The 16,060-nt window shown below is 37.6% G+C and overlaps 1 protein-coding gene across 1 annotated transcript in view; it reads right to left on the bottom strand.

Moving 5' to 3' along the window:
* LOC125226897 (zinc finger protein 729-like) overlaps positions 1–15,295 on the bottom strand; it is a 43,567-nt gene extending 28,272 nt beyond the window's left edge. The window contains exon 1 of the mRNA XM_048131066.1: positions 15,186–15,295. The gene's annotated coding sequence lies outside the window, so the exon portion shown is untranslated. The remainder of the gene's footprint in view (positions 1–15,185) is intronic.
* Between the last annotated feature and the right edge of the window lie 765 nt (positions 15,296–16,060).

The raw sequence follows: 16,060 nt of genomic DNA on the forward strand, positions 1-16,060 counted from the left end.
TTGTTTTAGAACTTTTACTAAATGATCAGCATATTTTTTTTTATTTTCGGAAGGTGCTCACTCAATCCACACACACACAATGAATTCAATAAGTTTCAGTTTATTCGCAAATGTCTTGCTAATGTAATGTGAAGTAGGTAATGTTATATTTTCCACACTAAGTAACAAAATAAACTATAAATATACTGACAACAAATTGGCACCTTCATTTTTAGTTTTGCGACTAAAAGTATCTTACCACCGGCACCGCACCGAACGCAGCACCGATGTAAAATGAAGCACTTTTTTATAAGTAAGGTAACGGACCCAATCATGGACAGTTTAAGATAAAATTTTGCCTATTTTTGATATTTCACTGATAATTACGTGTAAAAAATCATAAATTATAACGAGATAAAGCGATCTAACCTCTCGTTCCAACGTAAGCTGGCAGCGACATTGGCTAGTTTTGACAGCCTCGTGTTATTTAAAAGCACTTCGTCATTACGAAAAAGTCAGCGCGTTCATGTATCTTAGGTCATTGATAACCTGCGAAGAGTGCTATGGCTAACTTCGACAAGATTTGGAAGAACAGAGGAATCCGACGTCAAAATAAAGTGCGATTAGTTCGATCTCAAGAGTCTTCTCGATATCTCGATATTTATGTATGGTGCCGAAACTTGGACCCTGAAAACCTTTGACGTAGCTAAGAATGACGCTTTTGAGATGTGGTGCTGGCAGGAAGGATTTCAAAGGCAAAAATCAAAGATGGCGGCTTAAATATATGGGATATCGGGTCATCCTACATCCGATATCGGATAGGATAATGTGAAAACGCACAAAGGGCCACAACCAACCAATGTAGGGGTTCAACTGGGCATTAATCAATTTTACCGGCAGTCTCGCCCTTCATACAGAAAACTCTGCCAGTTACAGCGCGAGGTACTTACTTTAGTTACTTAGTGTGCGAATTTGACTTGTGGGTGTGGTAAAGTTACCGTTAAGATTCTTGTGACAACCGACAAAAAATGATATGTCTTGCCAGGATAGTTGGAGTTGAAAACCCCACATGTTAATACATCAGTGGTGGTAACGACCCACGGGCCTCGACCCGGCCGGACGCCCCGCCGCCCGGAATCCTGCCTCTATACATAAATTGTTTAGTAGAACCCCGCTTATGCCAGAAAATGACATACAACGGATAACTTGATGTTTATATCCGATTTTAAGCTCTTCTTCGATAAAAAAAACGTACGCTGGCGAAGTAGGGAAAAAGTAGAGATTTATAGCTCGGATATCGCTATAGATGGTATGGATGGATATAGAGGTAAATTGAACTTCGCAACAAGCGCGTAGTTATGAATCTAGAGGTCAATGTACAGTAGTCAGAATTTTGTGAAATATAAGCTAGCAACAACTGTGAAATATAAGAAAACAGCATTCTGAAAATTTATTTTTTTTGCCTAGAAATTGCTACTAACTAGTTTAGAGCAAAATAATACAAAACGTATGTATTTATGTATCGGAATCTAAATGGATCTAGTATCTGATATTAAAATTTAAAACCAAGTCAAGCAAATTATATTAAAGTGAAATAATAACAAAAGGCTTCCGGCAGGACTTGAACTGTTATAACTTATATACCGGGACGGGGAGAGTAGATAAAATAATAATCGCGGCACTTGTGAGAATATATATAGATAATACTGATTAGACTGAAGTATGGTCTGCATACTCGTTATATATATGTACTTATAGGATCAACTGATAACATCATTGGTGTGGCATCCTTCGTCCCCTGAACCCATCTGAACGAATAGAATAGCTGATGTGAATCTATAATACATACTTTCATGCGCTTCACACATATCGACGTTTCCATAGGTATAATGTGCAAATTATAGATTTAAGGTGAAATACCCCATAATGGACGGTGATCCCATTATGGACAAAAAACACAAATCTAAAAATAAGTATCTAAAATTAGTTTCTAAAAACTGTCGGCTATGTACCATAAACTAGAGTTGTAGAGCTGTTTCATTTTAGCGGCAGAGCACGCATGAAGTAAAGACACGTGTTGATTGTTGGCGAGAACATAGTTGAGGCCAATGGTTGAGATGAAGGTTGAATTGATACCTCGTATTCGTGTACTAGTAGTCAGGAATCGTTTTGCTGCCTGCGTGTATAATTGCTGTACGGCACCAACAGTGCTAACAAAGTTAGCGGGCAATTTAGCGGAGTCGTGTCGTGATCACGGGCGTGGCTCGCGTGCTCTGAAGGGCACTCGCTCCAGCCGTCCCGCCGCGCGGCGAAATGTGTAGGTGTTGGTACTTACTATAGTCCAAGTCTAAAATATCGATACGGTGGAGGTGAAAAAATGTGTCTACGACCTCATTGCCTGGACGTTATGGTCGTTTTGATTCGTCGTCGGATATAGATTGATTTTGATGACGATGACTTACAGTAGAAGTATGTACGTAGTGCCTACTTGCTTACGTTCACTTCACGTAGTATCTATCAGCCGTAGATGGATGGAGGAGTAAGATTACTGCTTGGATGGCTACACCTAATATAGCTATAGGTATTAGGTATGTTTGTTAATGACAAGGTAATGGATGTTTCTATTTGTCAGTTACTTACTAAACAGTTTCGTCGTGATATCTAAGTACAATATACCGCAAGAGAACTTTGATGTTACCTACGCTTGGAAAGTCGCTACTACAATTTTATGGGTTTGAAGCCTATACGAGTACTCTTCTTCGTTCTAAGATCAAGTTTGAGCCCAGCAACCTTAGTAGCTTTAGTACCTAAGGCTGCTGCTTTCAGGTCAGGATATCAGGCCGCGCATTTGCATAAATAGTTGTTAGGTTGTTACCACTACTCACCTACATTATAGCTACTAATATCTTATACTTTTAAACGAGCAATTCTTGTATATTTATTTATTTATTTATTTATTTATTTATACATACCGACGATCTCGGAAACCGCTCTAACGATTTCACTGAAATTTGTTATGTGGGGGTTTTCGGAGGTGAAAAATCGATCTAACTTATCCTTAGGTCTCGGAAAACGCGAATTTCCGAGTTTTCATGCGTTTTTCTTCGCGCGCCATCTCGTGTGCAGTAGATGTATTGTTAAGACAGAATTATTTCGGTCGATGTAAGTACTATTTATTATAAAGACTAGATGGCGACACAGATCAAGGCGTCGAATACGAAACAACAAACATTAGGTAACTTATAATTCGCGGGCGAGGTGTTATAATATTTTCAAGTCTTTTTATATTAATGAAAAGAATACTTAACACGAATAGAAAAATTCACTATTTGAGCTTTTGTGGTGTAACGCGCTCCATCTCGTGTAGAGTAGTTGTATTGTTAAGACAGAATTCTTTCGGTCGATGTAAGTACTATTTATGAGAAAACTAGATGGCGACACAGGTCAAGGATACAAAATAACAAACATTGACTAACTTATGAATTTTATGATTCGCGGGTGAAAACACTTACGTATTCATTAAGTGTTTTAATTATTATTACGAATTTTAAGCTTCTTGTATTATCTCAGTACTATTTTAAAACTCAATACTTCAAACAGATGTGCTATTACATTCTAGAATTATCCGTGTGTGTGTGGATTGAGTGAGCACCTTCCGAAAATAAAAAAAAATATGCTGATCATTTAGTAAAAGTTCTAAAACAATTGTAAAACGAATCTCTGAATTTGTAAAAAGATAAATCAAAAGATACAGCCATTAACATGTGCTCACTCAGTTCTCACAAACTACCAACGAAAACAGTGAATATATTCATTTAACATATAATATTTATATACTAACATTTAGTAAAAAATAGGCCAACCTACCTCTATAAATATTAGATCACCTAGTGACGTATTAAATTTTTTACAAATAGTTTCTTATGCTCACTCAATCCACACACTTTTGAAAAGCCGAATTTTGATGAAAAACATAAGATTTAGACCGCTATTATATGTGTATAGTTTAGTAAAAGTGAAATGGGAATTTGTAAAATACAAAACGAACCACTAACGTGTCAGGTTTTTTTATAATAAATTTTTGTAAGTGCTCACTCAGTCCACACGTTTTGAGAAAGTTAAAAATGTAAATATCTTACGATTTGTAGCACCTAAGACACTCGAAAGTACTTCAACATTTAGTAAAAATTTTTACTAAATATCCACCATCTAATATTTTATATTCGTTGTCTGGTTTTAAAGATATTCAGACATAACTTTTCTCATACAAATGTATCAAGTAGGGTGACTACACTATGTCGGCTCCTGATTTTCCCCACCTTCCCATTGTCATATTGAGATTGAGGAGTTTCGTTCGTTCAATTTTGATAATATTAAACTAATACCATATTAATTATCCATCTGCAAACTGTTTTTAGGTTATGTTCTTGGCCTAGTGATGATGTGTATTGTGTAATTTTTATCGACGTCAGGATAATAACCATATCGACATGCATGCATTAAAAAGGACATGAATGATAATTGGTAAGAAACAAAGAATATAATACTTCACTAGTAAGAAACCAGAACCTGGTAATCTAATCGCGCTAACAGATGAGCGTACCGGATTTGTAAGTGGGAGCGAGAAATAGTTATTCTTTTCTCGCTCCCACTTACAAATCCGGTGAACTATTATCAAAATTGAACGAAACTCCCCAATCTCAATATGACAATGGGAAGGTGGGGAAAATCAGGAGCCGACATAGTGTGGTCACCCTACTTGATACATTTGTATGAGAAAAGTTATGTCTGAATATCTTTAAAACCAGACAACGAATATAAAATATTAGATGGTGGATATTTAGTAAAAATTTTTACTAAATGTTGAAGTACTTTCGAGTGTCTTAGGTGCTACAAATCGTAAGATATTTACATTTTTAACTTTCTCAAAACGTGTGGACTGAGTGAGCACTTACAAAAATTTATTATAAAAAAACCTGACACGTTAGTGGTTCGTTTTGTATTTTACAAATTCCCATTTCACTTTTACTAAACTATACACATATAATAGCGGTCTAAATCTTATGTTTTTCATCAAAATTCGGCTTTTCAAAAGTGTGTGGATTGAGTGAGCATAAGAAACTATTTGTAAAAAATTTAATACGTCACTAGGTGATCTAATATTTATAGAGGTAGGTTGGCCTATTTTTTACTAAATGTTAGTATATAAATATTATATGTTAAATGAATATATTCACTGTTTTCGTTGGTAGTTTGTGAGAACTGAGTGAGCACATGTTAATGGCTGTATCTTTTGATTTATCTTTTTACAAATTCAGAGATTCGTTTTACAATTGTTTTAGAACTTTTACTAAATGATCAGCATATTTTTTTTTATTTTCGGAAGGTGCTCACTCAATCCACACACACACAATTATCCGGAAATAATAGGCACATACCGCCATCTCTATTTGAGCTTTCGTGGCAAAACGCGCGCCATCTCGTGTGGAGTAGTTGAGTTGTTAAGACAGAATTCTTTCGCTCGATGTAAGTACTATTTATGATAAAACTAGATGGCGACACAGGTCAAGGATACGAAACAACAAACATTGACTAACTTATGAATCTTATGACACGGTGTTTTCAGTCAAAGGAAATAGTAAATCCGATGTACTTTGTATATGTTTAGGAAAATTAACGATAGAGGGCGTGAAAAACAATTTTATGCCGTAGTGCAAGTTGTTCGCTAGATGTCACTGTTACCCCCGCAAACTGGGTAATGATTGTTATCGTAAAATGTATAAGTATTTTTTGATGTCCAAAATTTTCGCTAGATGTCGCTGTACCACCCGCAAACTAGCGAACGGCATTCTATGGCCAATTACATGTATTAAATTGTAAATTTTGTTAATGTCCTGTTTTATTGGCAAATAAGTTAGCGTTCAAATATTTATTAATTAATGTGACTGGTAGATGAAGGACCCATTTAGAAATCTTGCCATAAATATGTGGCGTTCCACGTTTAAGAGGGTCCACATCAAAGAATATAATACTCACTAGGAGGTCCACATGCTTTATACTCGTACTTTATGTTCTTAAATCCTTTAGGCATGGAAAGTCACATGAAAAGTTGTCGTAACTTAATAATAGATGGCGCTTCATTCGAAAATCTTGACTGATAACTCTATACCATACTATCACAGAATATATAATAGGACAAGTACAAAAGGCTCACTCCTTTGAAGTTCACAAAACGCCGCCATTCTAAATTATTACCTACATTAACAAACGGACCGCACGCGTGCAGACGACATTGAATTCTATTGCGCCGCGCGAAAGTCGTCGCCACTGAATGGGCCGCGAACTTGCGGCCGCCGGCATGTACTTGTAGCGCGGTGAAAGGATCGCGAAATGAGCCGCCCCTGATACTATTCAATATACTCTATGTCTTATGATTCTCGGGTGATAAAACTTACGTATTCATTAAGTGTTTTAATTTTTATTACGAATTTTAAGCTTCTTCCGTTATCTCAGTATTATTTATTTTAAAACTCAATACTTCAAACAGAAGTGCTATTATGCGTTATGTTGATTGTGTAAACTGTCAGATAATTATGTTTAAAGTAAAATAAAGTACCTATACAACTATAGTGTATCAATTATTTGTTTATTTAAGTGATTTACTGTTGATTTTTTCATACAAATTTGTTTGGAAGTGGTAAGTCTGTCATGTAAAAAACACAAGAAGTATAATAAAATAGAACACCGAGCGAAGCTCGGTCGCCCAGGTACTTTTGGTTTAAGAAACAATGTATTTCACGGATCCGATGTGGAATGCTACTACATAACGCACGGGACGGGCATGTTAGGTACAGGAAAACACATAATATGTATGTAGGTAGGTATGTAATATAGAAACGTACGTCGCACCTATATACGATATGAGTAAAATGATATTCAGAAATAACAAATTATAGCAGTATTGGTGTGTTCTTTAAATTTGCGGTTAAATAAAAAATATCACCTAACCAACACACTCAGTCTAGTATGTTAATATTTTTTTTTTTTTTAATTTATTTAGAACACAAACAGTCACATAAACAAATGAGTTGGTGTACTACAATGTAGGTACTAAGTAATTTGGATAAAAAAAGACCTGGAGGTTCATTACTGAATATAAAGATTGTTAACATACTAACAAAATTAGGTATGTAAGCTAATAGGTAAGCAAAAGAAATCATGAACAGTAGCTAATACTTAAGAAGTTTTACAGTCATTAGACTAAATACATTTTCTTTACTACGATTGGATACAATTATAATTAATTTAGTTAGAGGAGGTAAATATTAGTTACTCATATTAAACCGAACAAAAATGTACACTTAGGTTTTTTATTTGTAATACTAGTGTTAAGTCTAAATCTAAAACACTTTTCGCTTGAGTAAAACTTTCAAACTACACAAAGAAGTGTTAAAAGGATCAATGTCAAATAGATACTTATTATAATAACTAGGGACTCGTCTGAAAAAAGTGTGCTTTGAGTAATTTTTACGAGCAAAACTAATATGAAATAGAGATCTAGGACGTAGGGGGTGTCGCGGACAACTGAAGTAGTCATAGGGCTTACGGCGAAATTATGGGCAAAAGCTGCACTTTATGCAGAAAGCAAGCCACTTTGCACAGTGATACTAGGGACCAATACAAAGGTTTTCATCCGAGGAAACACGATTTTCATCCACTAGAATTCAAGATGGCGGACATTTTCCAAAATGGCGGCCGCATATTTAAAAAAAAAATATAGAATCGTAACGGCTGCACCGATTTTGATGGTTGGGGTGTCTATCGCATCGTATTGAAGCGTTCATTAATATAAAAATATAAAATAATAAAAAAATTAAGATGGCGGCCGAATAATAAGAAAAATATGAAAATTTCAGACTTTTTTTTTCATTCTCGTGCAATTTTCCAATAAATTTTCTATGATATTGCCACATTTTTATCTATTTAAATTAAACCTGATAATATTATCTACATAATAAAATAAAAATCATGAAAATCCGTTGAGTAGTTTTTGAACTATACTCATTTGAAATGGAGCGCGCGGATTTGAAAGACGTTTTCGCACGTGATGTAAACAATTTTGGAATCATAACGGCTGCACCGATTTTAATGGTTGGGGTAGCTACCAGTTTGTATTAAAACATTTATTTATATAAAAATTAAAATCATTTAAAAAATAAAGATGGCGGCCGAATAATAAAAAAAATATGAAATTTTCAATTTTTTTTTATTCTCACTAAATTTACAAATAGTTTTTCTGCCATATGGTCACATTTTTATTTATTTAAATAAAATCTGATATTAACATCTGGAAAATAAAACAAAAAACATTAAAATCCGTTCAGTAGTTTTTGAACTATACGCATTGAAAATGAAGCGCGCGGGTTTGAAAGACGTCTTTGCACTTGATATGTGATGCATCGTATCGTTTGGTATCGCTATACACGCAAGACTGATTTTTTTTTTTTGGTCACAACTTACTATATTACTATTCAGAATCAATTTTTTTAGTATTTATATACATAATTAGTTTTTTATTCCTAGTTTAGGTATATTTAGACAACCCCCGTAAACTTGACCATCACATAATTTTTATTTTAATACGTAAAAGAACTTAAATGCACATAACATAACATTTGTATTAATAGCAATTGTCCTTTCCGAGGACTCCAGAGATAATTTTCGACAACTTCTGTAGGGGGCTTCAGAAATATCTATGTATAAAATAACTTGTTTTCTGCGACAAGGAGCGTATGTTTTTGTAGTGCTGGCGATGTTGGTGGGATGCTGGTTATTAATTTTGGTTGGAAACAGTTCCTTGCGCACCAAGTTAACCAATAAATGTTGAGTCTGCGGATCAAGTTTTCAAGCTTGGCCATTATTCCTCCAGGAAGACACTGTTCAGTATGACAACCAACAAGACTTTTTCCAGAAACTGTAGCCTGTTGATGTTATAAGTGTGGTGATTATTTTTTTCTAAACAATTTACTTCCTCAGAGAACATTTGCTCTGCTATTTTAGGGTAAACCATAGGAACGTAACCGGAAGAAGCTGATAGCCTCATTGTACCTCGCGCAAAAGATATGGCGGAACAGGGACTCACGCGTATCATCACATCTTCCGATACAGATGTCTTGGTATTTAAATAAAAACCACTGGAGTCTTCGGGTGAAGGATAGACGTAAAGTCAGTGGCCAGATTCGGGTTTGGACCTAGCTTAGAGCCTCGAAAGGTCTTTGCCTCATGTGAGACCTCGAGTGAGTTCAGGGTGGTAACGGATGCTAGAGTGTCCCATGCCCTTTGTTGAGTTTATCTCGCAGTTTGTAGCCGTGGAGGCTTTCAGGGCGTTACGTGCGAGATCGGACGTGATGTAAATGGAGGCAGGAATGACGGCAAAACGACACTTTACGAGTGCCTCAGCCGATAAACCATACCGGTAAACAGGCCTGAGTCCATGCTTGCTCAGTAAAATATGTGTTAAGAACGGTCCCAATTTGGCATTTAAGCATGTGATCTATGGAGCTAATTATATTGGGAAATTTCCAATTCTTATCTAGTATACTTTCTTAAGACTTCAAATGAGAATAACCTACCGGAGTATAAGGTACTACTGCTATTGGTGGTTTTTACGCTTTTACGTCTGATACCACTTCTTTTTTCAATACAAAAGGAAAAAAATCATATTCTAAAACATTGTTTGCACACACACTGAAGTTATACCAGCTTTGATAGAAACATCGCAGTTCTGGATATTACTTCTGTGTCTATGCCATCATCCTGGGATTGGAAGACGTACAATGATAGTTGGGTACTGCACAGCAGTGGTCTGAAAACAGGGAGATATGGTATGAATATGTATACTTGGACAATTGCGGTTGTGAAAAAGGCTGCGAAACAATACGCTGTACGTGTTGTGGGTCTACCCTGCGCGGCGCAATTCAAATAATGCAATGTATTAATAATGTTATATTTGCAAAGGGATCTGCCAAAATAAAAAGTATTTTGCAAAAATGATATTATAAATTATTATGTTATCATTATTTCCTTGTTTGATATTATTTTGTATCTCTTTTATCTTTCAGTTTAACCTAGACGAGAAGCAAAAAATATGTTTTGTATTAATATATGTTTTCGTAGCCCCCTACAGAAGTTGTCGAAAATTATCTCTGGAGTCCTCGGAAAGGACAATTGCTATTAATACAAATGTTATGTTATGTGCATTTAAGTTCTTTTACGTATTAAAATAAAAATTATGTGATGGTCAAGTTTACGGAGGTTGTCTAAATATACCTAAACTAGGAATAAAAAACTAATAATGTATATAAATACTAAAAACATTGATTCTGAATAGTAATATAGTAAGTTGTGACCAAAATAAATAATCAATCTTGCGTGTATAGCGGTACCAAACGATACGATGCATCACATATCAAGTGCAAAGACGTCTTTCAAACCCGCGCGCTTCATTTTCAATGCGTATAGTTCAAAAACTACTCAACGGATTTTAATGTTTTTTGTTTTATTTTCCAGATGTTAATATCAGATTTTATTTAAATAAATAAAAATGTGACCATATATGGTAGAAAAACTATTTGTAAATTTCGTGAGAATAAAAAAAAATTGAAAATTTCATATTTTTTTTAATATTCGGCCGCCATCTTTATTTTTTAAATTATTTTAATTTTTATATAAATAAATGTTTTAATACAAACTGATAGCTACCCCAACCATTAAAATCGGTACAGCCGTTATGATTCCAAAATTGTTTACATCACGTGCGAAAACGGCTTTCAAATCCGCGCGCTCCATTTCAAATGAGTATAGTTCAAAAACTACTCAACGGATTTTCATGATTTTTATTTTATTATGTAGATAATATTATCAGGTTTAATTTAAATACATAAAAATGTGGCCATATTATAGAAAGTTTATTGGAAAATTGCACGAGAATGAAAAAAGAAGTTTGAAATTTTCATATTTTTCTTATTATTCGGCCGCCATCTTAATTTTTTTTATGACTTTATTTTTTTATATCAATGAACGTTTTAATACGATGCGATAGACACTCCAACCATCAAAATCGGTGCAGCCGTTACGATTCTATAAATTTTTAAAAATATGCGGCCGCCATTTTGGAAAATGTCCGCCATCTTGAATTCTAGTGGATGAAAATCGTGTTTCCTCGGATGAAAACGTTTGTATTGGTCCCTAGTATCACTGTGCAAAGTGGCTTGCTTTCTGCATAAAATGCAGTTTTTTTCCGTAAGCCCTATGACTAAAGGTAATTAAGTCTAAAAGGTTCGGACACTTTATCACGCCTTTAAGAATTTTAAATAAAAACATTTAAAAACATTGCATTGAAAACATTAAAAATATATGACGCGATATACGTAGATTAATTAGTAATTACATACACGCCCGCAAACATTTTATTGATCGCTATTGAATTAGAGTGGATGATTGGTAAGAGTTAAATCATGAATGGCAATGATGTAAAAACAAAACCACGTGACGCGGAAGTCTTGGTTCGCAACTCGCGAGTCAGCCCCGAACTTGACCCGGTTTTGATCACAATACCAATGCCACGCGGACATAACTAATAACTCCTGTGAGATGACAGGAAGCCGTGAATTTTTATTAATCGGTGACAAATTAGCGTACGTCCCGGTCCCGCCTGTACCTACCCTAGGACGCCTGCAACTCCATCTATTATAGTTACAGAGGTCATGTCTTTTGCCGACCCTTTGACAAAGAGATATTAAAATTCAAGGATTCCAATTTCAAAAACTTCTAATTAAATTATGGAATTGTCGACTTGGGAATGCCCATGGGAATGCATCGTGCGTGCGTTGGTGCTCACGTTTGGTACTAACACGTGTCCGAGCACGAGGATTAAACAAAAATGTTGAACTGGCACTGAATTTCTGTTCCCGAATACGAGTCCATAAGCGTGTTATCTATAAGAACATCCGATTTTTCTTCGACGTCGAATAAAGCAGCAGATTTAGCAAATCCTGGTTGGAAGTCCCGAGCACTCCTGCGGGGAGGCAGCCGACCCACCCACCCCCGACTTTCACTCTCATCGGGCCCTCGGCCACGGGTGTTATTCCAAACGACGCGAGTCGAAAGCTCAGTGGATCCTGTGTAAACTGCTATCCTCTGATTACGCATAGTTGATAAAGATCTTGAGGCCAACATCTCACTGGTTAGCCTAACAGTTCGTCTCATCCGTATTGAGCAATATGATAACACAGCAAGCTCCGACGCCGCGGGCCCGCACGGTTATATCCCTTACCATCCCGACGTAAGTGTGACTTTGGCAAGAACTTGAATGGTGCGAGGCCGGAATCATTTTAAGCGGTGCGTCTAGGGTATAATAAGAGGCTGGAAATATTTCACCGGGTTATAGAAGCTATACCCCTATCTTAAGGATTAGATTAGCGTACGAGGTTACGAGGCGCGTAAAATACTCTGCTTTCGAAGAGGACGCGCTGTACCAGATCCTTCGTCACCAGGCACAAAACTTACGAATGTTTCATATAGGCAAGTGCATGACGCGGATGGAGGTTGGTTTTTATACATAACTAGCTTTTACCCGCGGCTTCGCCCGCGTAATAAAAGTATTCATTAAGATTTTCATTTGGATCCTTAGGTTTCTCTGGTATATTTATCTGCGATTATTTCGATTGCACATAATACTTTTGCTTGCAATGATTGTAGAAATATTACACATCGACCACAGCGTAGGTAATTCTATATACGCTGGGGAAACCTTTATAAACATCCACATAGCCCGTATTTCGACACTATATGATCGGTGGGTAAAAAGTACTTTTTTTCTTTTATCCCTTACAATTTTTTACATTTTGCTTATACTTATCGCAAACGTAATCTTCAAGCAAGCAAACAACGATCGTCTTAGAGCACTTTGATTGTAAGAGACCGCCGACCGATTATTCGTATCCCTCTTAACGATACCCATATTATCCGTATCCTTATCCGTATCCGTATCCCTATCTCTATCCCTATCGCTATCGCTATCCCTATCGCTATCCCTATCGCTATCCCTATCGCTATCCCTATCGCTATCCCTATCCCTTATATCAAGATAACACTAAGTTCTCGCGCTTTGTACACATATTTAAAGTCACATACAGGTCGAATGCGATTAATTAACATTATTTTTACCTTTTTTCCCTATCGCTATCCCTATCGCTATCCCTATCCCTTATCAAGATAACACTAAGTTCTCGCGCTTTGTACACATATTTAAAGTCACATACAGGTCGAATGCGATTAATTAACATTATTTTTACCTTTTTCCCAACGTTTCGGCCAGGTTGCACTGGCCGTGGTCGCGGAAGACTGACGTCCCAGCAAAATGTCACCGGAGATGTAAACAACACTTTTACCTTTTTTCCCAACGTTTCGGCCAGGTTGCACTGGCCGTGGTCGCGGAAGACTGACGTCCCAGCAAAATGTCACCGGAGATGTAAACAACACAAAACTACCCGATATTAATTTATATAAATGTTCGGGGTAGACAAATAAATATAATCTACCCGCATGTAATTATTTACGACATCACATTAGAAACCTCAAAAATAACAGTACTTCTCCACTATTTAATGGATGTTATTATACATATAAACCTTCCTCTTGAATCACTCTATCTATTAAAAAAAACCGCATCAAAATCCCTTGCGTAGTTTCAAAGATTTAAGCATACAAAGGGACATAGGGACATAAGGACATAGGGACAGAGAAAGCGACTTTGTTTTATACTATGTAGTGAGTAGTGATAAGTGCGTTTTCACATTATCCGATCCGATATCGGATGTGGGACCGATATCTCATGCATTTAAGCCGCCATCTTGGATTTTTGCCTTTGAAATCCTTCCGACATCCGATATCGGATCGGATAATGTGAAAACGCGCTAAGAAGTATATTACGAATGTCTAAAAATCTGTTTAGATAAGATTGCAGCAATAACGCAGAGTCGCAGACACACTAAGTAAAAACAAACGTAGGTAGGTAATTACCTACTTATATCTCTTCAAAATAAGTACTCTTTGTAAAGGGGAGGGCCAAAAGACAGCAGCAGCGGCAGATTCGACAAGCGACCCGACTCGACCTGCCATGACAAGGTATGACATCTAGATCAGTAATACAATACCTATAATTATGTCTAATCAAATCTAACGTAATGGGTATATATAATCAATCGTCGCTTAAGTGTCAGGGCTGTGGTCAGATGATTGTTCGCCATTTGTTGTTGGTCGGACGGACGGACGGACAGACAGACATGGCGAAACTATAAGGGTTCCTAGTTGACTACGGAACCCTAAAAAATGGTAGTTACGTCCTTAACAAGTATTAATAACTGTGAAAACATTTGAAGATATGTGCCAATCGGTAAACATAATAAACATGGGCATATGCTATTATCAATTGCACGGTTACGTAACGCGATCCGATAGATGCCTAGTGCCTAGGTTATTTACTTCATTGAATTGCTTGCAAATTCTGCGTCAGTTATTGCTTCAAGTAGGTACGTATTGTAGAGAAGCTAACACAAGAGTTAGGTACTTAAAGTAACTGGTACGTAGGTATGGGCAGGTAAGTTATTTATCACCAACTGAATCATGTAACAATTGCCTGCAGTAGCCGAGAAAAATTCGGCTGACGCTTTTCTACTGATCTCATTGTTTTGGTGCGAGTGTTGCGCCTTAGCTGACCGTACCCGTAGGCCATAAGATAAGGGTAGGTATTTCATGTGCTATAGGTACGCAGTTGTAGGAAACGACGCAAGAGCAAAGCAAAGAGAGACCAGCTCGAGGCCGGGCGGCGGGCGTCGCCGCGCGTCTGTCGCCGGCCGCCGGCGCGCGCGACCCTACGGCCCACGCGATAAGGCCCATAACGCCGCGCGCGCGGCTGACCTCACCGCACCGACCGCCGGCAAGTAATAAATATGTAACACTGATAAACCCGCAGAAGCGATGACCGGCGTATTTAGGGATTCTCGGGAAACAAACAACGCGGGTCATCGCGCCGTGCGAGGCCGTCGGGATAGACGCCGACGACGTCGCACATCGGCTATTTCTGGTCGCTAAGCAACAGGATCGCGCCGAAATAGCCGCGCGGTAGAGTCACGTGTGGTACGTACCTGCAGCGGGCGTAGTGGATGTCGCGGGGACGGCACTCGAGTCGGAGGCGCGCGGCGGACTGGCAGGCGGCAGCACGGCGCGCCGACAGCGGCCGCCGCCCGCGCCCCGCGCGTGCATTCCGTGCGTCGCCGCCGTCGGGAGCGCTGCCGCTGACATCAGCCCGTATCTCACTCGCGAGCCTGTCACCTCTGCGTGACCCTCCCGACCCTGCCTACCCGGCCGCCGCGCCGGCCGACCGAGGTCGTCGTTCCTGCCTTTAACAACATAATATACCTATAGGTACATAATATATCTATGTACCTACATTCTAAACCTACCTCGTCTGCGCTGTTCCGATTTCTTGCGTTTGAATTATTTTTTTATACATATATATTCCAGGTTATTAAAAAGAAAACTGAAGAATTACAATAGTAACATGTTAGGTAAGGTGCATTAGGGTAATATCGAAAGTCGTCTAATTTCGAAAGTCGCATAAAATCACCATTATTTCCATCATATCAAGATTCCCCTTTCGAAATTACCCTAATGCACCTTACTATTTATTCTCTCGAGCCTTGGGCATCTTGAAGATATGTACATACCTACTACAGTTTTTCTTACTTAAATCAAATCTACTCTAAACTGTAACAAAGTGTTACTTTAGTGTACTACATAATATGTATTCTGTGCTTTAGGTGTTTATTTTACATATGTAAGAGCTGAAACTGCATATCTAATATATCTATTAAGTACTTTGACATTACTACATCGTTGACAAAAAACGTACCACCAGCCTGGTGATAAGTGGTCCCCGTAGCCTATGTACGCCTGTACACCAGAACGAGCACGCGGGCAACTCGCGGGTCTTTAAAAAAAGAAATAATTAGGGACAATA

The sequence above is a fragment of the Leguminivora glycinivorella genome, chromosome 6 (genome assembly GCF_023078275.1).
Source record: "Leguminivora glycinivorella isolate SPB_JAAS2020 chromosome 6, LegGlyc_1.1, whole genome shotgun sequence".
Taxonomy (NCBI): Eukaryota; Metazoa; Arthropoda; class Insecta; order Lepidoptera; family Tortricidae; genus Leguminivora; species Leguminivora glycinivorella.